Source organism: Neopelma chrysocephalum, unplaced genomic scaffold, assembly GCF_003984885.1.
Source record: "Neopelma chrysocephalum unplaced genomic scaffold, ASM398488v2 Primary Assembly neopelma1_75, whole genome shotgun sequence".
NCBI classification, from domain to species: Eukaryota; Metazoa; Chordata; class Aves; order Passeriformes; family Pipridae; genus Neopelma; species Neopelma chrysocephalum.
The window spans coordinates 6,702,100-6,708,619 of record NW_020897736.1 but is presented as its reverse complement, the minus strand read 5'-3'; the positions used below and the strand labels follow the sequence as shown (position 1 = coordinate 6,708,619).

Sequence of the window (6,520 nt, the reverse complement as noted above, 5' to 3'; positions counted from 1 at the left end):
GTGAGTCTTGAAGGGTGACTTAAAAAAAAGATGATGTTAGTGGTTCTGGCTCTGCATGGTACTCAGAGAGAGCCTACTCTGACCCCCTGCCCAGTGTGCTCAGTGAGTGGGTAGGGCTGGGAGTCGCTCATGAGTGTGGGATTTTAATATTCAAATGCCCTGAACCAGCCATAAACCTCAGTGACTTTTCCTCACGAATAAAGACATTTGTGTAGGGGCTGCAGACATGGAAACAGTGTCTTTTGCAGCACCAGTGGATGTCAGTTCAGGGGTGTGAGAACTGGGAGCAGCATGTCTGTTTTCAGGGAAGTTCACTGTGTTCTATGAATAGTTATTTTCAGGCTTTCTGCTGCAATTTTGCTTTGTCTCCATCTACAGCTCTTGACTGTTTCCCATGAATTCCGTTGCTTTTTTCCTACTCTTATTCAGCATAACAGGAGCAAGCATTGTGTTTGGTTTTCAAATGTAACGAATTGTTTGAACTCACCACCTTCTCCCTTGGGAAAAAAGGGATTACAAATAAATAAAGAAACATTTTGAATTATCAAAAGTCCTCAGCATCTCTGACTGATGTCATTTGGAGTCTTCCCATTGACACTGATGTCAGTTATAGCTGGATAAAGGACAGGAAGTTATGAATAATGGTTAAATATTTTTTTTTAAATCTGTGCCTTGTTGAAAAGTGACATAGAACATGGGAGACAGAGATAAGGGTTAAATAAATATCTGAATAGATAAATCAATGGTAATATGCTTAAATAGGAAGGATGAGTTATCAGGAACTTCATAACAGCTTGCTGAAAGTATTTAAGACTCTCAATCCACTTGTAAATGTAATTTCAAATTTTGACAAGAGGAACAATGTTGTCTATTGCCAAGAGACAGTACAGGAGTAGGATCAGGATGTTTCTTTCACAGTACCTCACTGAACATAGCACCTTGATAGGTATGAAACAAAAATCTCTTCATTTTGATCTATAATTTTACTGCAGGATAGAGGGAAGGTTATCCTAGCTCCAATAAAATTCTAAAATACCTTTTTACACAGCTATCCAATACTACTCACACTCACTGAACATTAGGGTAAAATTGTATTTGCTCTGTCTTCTGACAGCCACTCTCAAAGAACGTACTCACAGAAAGAAATCATTTTTATCCACTTACACCATTTTGACAATCTGGTTCCCTGTTTTATCCCCAAATTGTTCTAATGTGATCCATAGGATACAAATGCAGTGTCTCTGTCTCTGTCCTTGCATTTTCTTCTTCCAGCACATATTCCAGTAATCTTGTGTCATAAATAAATAAATCCAACAATGTATATTATTACCTCTCACTGTTCTGTGTCTGCTATCCAACATTACTTCATAACCCACTGAGTTTATTAGGGGATTTTTAGAAGGCATTTCTGGAAATGCTGGTCAAATGTAATTCTACTGAACTAAAGAAAATATTTTTTGACTTTGTGCTGTTCTGTGTCACAGCCAAATTCATGTCTGGGTACACATTATTTCTTACTTTTGCCAGATAAGATAGTGATACAACAATACCACTGTCTCTGCATTCCTCATATTTAGGGACCACTGGTTCAGCAAGCTCTTACTAACATGCTATTAGTTGTCTCTAAGAAACATATCAGAAGTGAGATAACCATTGCCAGGATTCGCTTTTGTGGATCTTAAACTCTTTTTCATTACAAATATGATTAGTGATTAGTCAGAAATCTTTATTACTGTATTTACCTTCGCATCTTAGGGGGTTCATCTGCCTCTCAGATTTCCTATTTCCATCCAAGTGATGGTTTCCCTCATATGAATTGGTTTTGAGATGTTCTGTAGATCCAAAGTTAAGATTCTTATTTGTCTAGATGGTATTAAATAATTTTTTTTCTGCAGAGAAACTGGATTCATGGACTGCAGTTACTGAAAAATTATTATTGACAATAAACTAATCTAGATCTTATTTCTTACATCAGTCTGTTACTCATAAATGGAGCAGACTCAGAGGAAAATTAATTACATTGTCCTAAGCTCTGCAACTACGTTGACAGACATGGTCTTCCTTCGTTAACTTAGAGGTAAGAGGGGCAACTCCATCCCTCTCTGCTGCTCTGCCTCTGTGACCTGGACTCTGTGAAGCTGAAGGTTACTTGTATCAGTCAGACTTTGAAGCCCAAATGTCTTCCTAGCTGCAAGCAGTGTCTTTAATGGAAATGAAGAATACAAAATGCAAGTCTTGATAGGTAGAATGCAGCACATTTAGCAGCCAAATATACTGTGGGTGTTAATGGTGTCAGAACAGAGATGCAAAATTATTGAAGCAAATAAGCTTAATAGTTAAGGTACATTATGCTTTTTTAAATGTTTTGTTCAGTTTTGGTGCTTTTTCTGTGGCTCATTCAGCACAAGTCTTGTGCACTATCTAGAGTTGCTCTCTTGGTGATTTAAATGATATTCAGTGCCTCTCATTTTACTGCTCATTAATACTCATTCCTTGCAATGAGAAGGTCTCACATCTGCACACTTCTTTACACCTCTCCCACTAATGAGCACTTGCTCATTATGCAAGAACTGCAGAATTCCATTCAATACTAACATGAGGTAGAGAAGATGCTTTAAGATGTGCAATGTGAGATCTTCATAGTTGTAAAACTTTTTTAATAAGAGTAATCTTAAATGGCAAGGTTTTTTACATGGTGCGTCAGTTCCGTATCTTGCCTGTTCTTTGCTTCCTCTTGACTTAAAGCTTTGCAAGTACTCAAGCACCATGTTGACAGTAAAAAACTGATGTCATAGGTATCTGTGAGACAATTTGGTTCTCTCAGAACTCCTGGAGGTCCAAAGCAACTGATCCTGCAGACCTACTTGTTCACATGACTGAGGGATTTGGAGCTTAGTGCTTCTAGGAACTCCATTTCCATCCTGCTGCTGTCCACAGGTGAGTGTGAACTCTGGGAGAGCCATACCCCAGCCTGTCATGCTGCAGCTTGGCATTTCATCCTTACATTTTATTTTTAATGAAAATATTTCAGGGCATGTGATCCTGCAAGCACTTGCATTAACCTGCTTTAAAACTGGTCTATGAAGTCTTCTTAATAAGTCCTTTAAAATGACCAATCTAAGCAATTTTCTGCATCCCATTTCTTCTACTTCAGCACTTACACCTCGTATTCAGAGTAATACCTCGAGTCCAGTGCTCAGCTGACAGTCCAACCCACACAATGAAAGCAGAATCTGGGCATTCATCTACATCTGTGTGACATCTGTATAATTTAAATAACCTCCCACGACCCTTGTGTGAATGCCAGTGTTCATGTAATTACTGGCAAAAATTATCTTGCCCATAAACCGGGTGAACTGTGTATAAATCCTTGATGCCAGGGAGTAGGATTCTGAAATGTGAGTTATATACAGAAGGAATATAAAATGCAGAAGAAATTACTCTTGCCAGAAAAAAGATTGATTCACTGAGTTCTATTTAGCTTTTAATTTATAACAAACTTGCCTAATCTCAGTTTCTGTAGCTTCTGTTAAAATATTAAATAACATTATATCAAGTACATCCCCTGTGACATTAAAGGGAATGGAAAGCTTAGGCACACATTAATTGCATTCCAAAATGTGGCCTAGACCTTAATAAACCTAATTTAAAGAACCTTAGAACAATGACATTTATGCTTTAATTAGAGAAAAGAAAAGCTGGGCCACACACTTTTAAACAAACAATTTTTCTTGTGGGACTCGGCCTTTCTGACAAGGTGCACATTTCCCCGCACTGTGCCACACATCAGTCTTCTTCCACAGGCAAAATTGGCTTCCTGGAGATGTAAATTTCCAAACCAAAACACAAGAATGAAAAGCATTATGAGAACCAAGCAGACAGTATAGGCAGCCTTAAAACAAGGCTTTCTCAAAAACCAACTGGACTTTCCCAGGAAAATGAAGTAATTTATTTCTCTTTAAGGAGAACACATTAAAATAACCAGATACGTTCCAAACCCAACAACAACAGTTTAAGATGAAAAATGTTATTTTAATGATCCCTATCACTCTGGTATTCTAATCACAGCACATACGTTTAAAATGGAAAACATCCAAATCTGCAAAGAAACAATTGACATGAGATAAAAACCCCTTTCAAAATCAGATAGATTAATAGGTCTAATTTATTTTAAAGGTATTCACAAACTGTTATAAAAAACAGATTGGTCATAAGACTCTAAGTTGTTACCATATGCATCTCACAGATTCTGTGTTATGTTCCTTATGCTGGCAAACTGACTAATGATTTCAAGACTGTTCCCCAGACAAGAACATGACAATTTGTGTGCTCTGCATTAAAGCACTTTGTGCTCTGCAGCAGAATGAAACATAAATTTTTGTGGAAGAATTTAGATGTTCTTTCACAATCTGGTCTGGTAAAAAGGAAATTGTGTAGCAGCTTAATATATATTTAAAACTGACAATCTCACTGCATGCAGATGAATGATGTAATATGTAAATACTGCACTTGTATTTACTTTCATTTTGCTTTTTTAATCTTTTAATGCTGTAGTCACAATCTCGGTATTTCATTATCTTGCAGGTTTTCATAGAAGACCGTTTGGCTGTTGTTTTTCTGCAATTTGACAGAGTTTGGAGGCACTTGGGACCATCAGATAAGCAGAGCAGCCAGGTAGACTTGTTGAAAATATCAGCAATTTAATTATTTACTCTGAAACCTAGTGACACTAATTAAAAATGTCAGTATTGTCAACAGTTCAATAACATTTTCAATGAAAAGCATGGGTATTTGGAAATACAGCAAAAATATTATTTTTAAAAAGCTAGTAATAAAATAAGTTTGCAGTTTCTTAGGGAATTCTAATATCTCTAGGACTTTCTTCGGTATCAGTTTAAAACCCCTAACTTTTGGGTGGAGGGCTGGTGTGGCAACAATGCATTGAAGCCCAGAAAGCTGTGATGACTTGCTTCATTTAATAGGACAGAAGTATTATATTCTGACTTTTGCAATTTATCCTATTTTGATTTCTGTACTAAAGTATTATTATAATATATTGCAAAAGGCTAAGCCAGATACATGAGGATGGTTGACAAAACTCGATTTTTTTTCTGGTTGAAATTAATGATTTTGATATGCCTGAAACAAAATTTGTAAGTAAATAATGCTTCCAGCTTTTTTTCCAAAATCATTTTTTGGGAAAAACCCAACCAACCAACCAAACAAAAAAAAACCCCAAAACCCCACAGTCCAAACTCTGATGAAACTGCAGATTCTGGAAAAAGTTGTTTCATTCGAGAAATGTCATCAACCTCTATCTCGGGGCTCATTCAGGCAATTTAATGCACCCAAAGCTAACACTTGCAATCAAGAAGGACTAGCGATACATTTTTAAAAGGGAAATTCATTTTGGAAAACACTAGAATTGTAACACTGCAGGAAGTCTGTGGCATCAGGCCAAGTACTTGATATTAGCTGTTAATTGGAACTCAAATTCTTACTCCTTTTTGTGGATGAAAAGTGATGAACCCAGGGCAGCTCTAAGCAGGACTGGATGCTACAGGAATCCCTTAAAACCGTTGCTATAAATGGTTACACCTCATTAGCAAGAGGCTCATGTCTAATGTCCAAATCCTGGTAGAACAGAAAGTCAGAGTTCATTTATCTTAGACTTTAACAGCCCCGAGCATTAGCAGAAAGTCCAGGTGGGTAGAGGACATGTTCCTGTGCTCCTCTGAACAAAAATGATGATGCTGATGAGCTTTGCAATGGACGTCAGGTGATCTGGGAGTGAATCTCCAGCCCCATGTGATCCCGTGATGAGGCAAAGACATGAATTCACTGAGTATCATTTCTTCTTCCTGGCAGTGAAGACAGGAATAAATGAGCAGTTACCGCTGAGTTCTTCTCCTCTATTTAAATCTTGAGACTTGCCCCGCAGCATCACACTTGAGAATTTAAAAACACTGAATCACACCATTTAATTGTGGGTACTTAAACCTCCATTTGACTGCGGCAGAGTTTTGGTTTTGAAGATACAATACAGAAAACCAGAAAATTCAGAGTTAATCTGTACATAAAAATATGGGGTAAATATAGCATGAGCACCAGAGAAATCATTGGTATTTTAAGAAATTCTTTTTCTTCCCTGTTACCACTATGCTGTCGTAGCACAACTCAGCAGAGTTGGCCTGGCATGTGCGGCTGTGTGTTCCAAGTGATGGTTAGATGATTAGTAATTCAACATGACCTTGAATTCCATCACCCTCAGACTGGTAATCACACAGCTTATGTCTATTTTGCTATTGCTTTGGGCAGGAGAAGATAGAAGGATTTGCCTTCTTTGTGAATAGTTGAGCAGCAGGGGCTAATCTGACTCCATATGGTATTAATAGAACTTCACCTTTTTTATTTTATTTTTTTTTATACTATTCGAATAATGTCCAAGAACAGCACTTGATATTAGTCATGGTAGTATGAAAACATTGTGTCAATATTTTTTCCACGAAAAATACTGTGA

General features: G+C 37.2%; 1 long non-coding RNA gene across 1 annotated transcript; it reads left to right on the top strand.

The window, feature by feature from the left end:
* Positions 1-2,827: 2,827 nt before the first annotated feature.
* On the top strand, positions 2,828-6,275 carry LOC113969938. The gene is made up of 3 exons (XR_003534980.1): positions 2,828-2,937; positions 4,585-4,674; positions 6,172-6,275. It is a non-coding gene; the product is annotated as an uncharacterized LOC113969938 (long non-coding RNA).
* Positions 6,276-6,520: the final 245 nt, after the last annotated feature.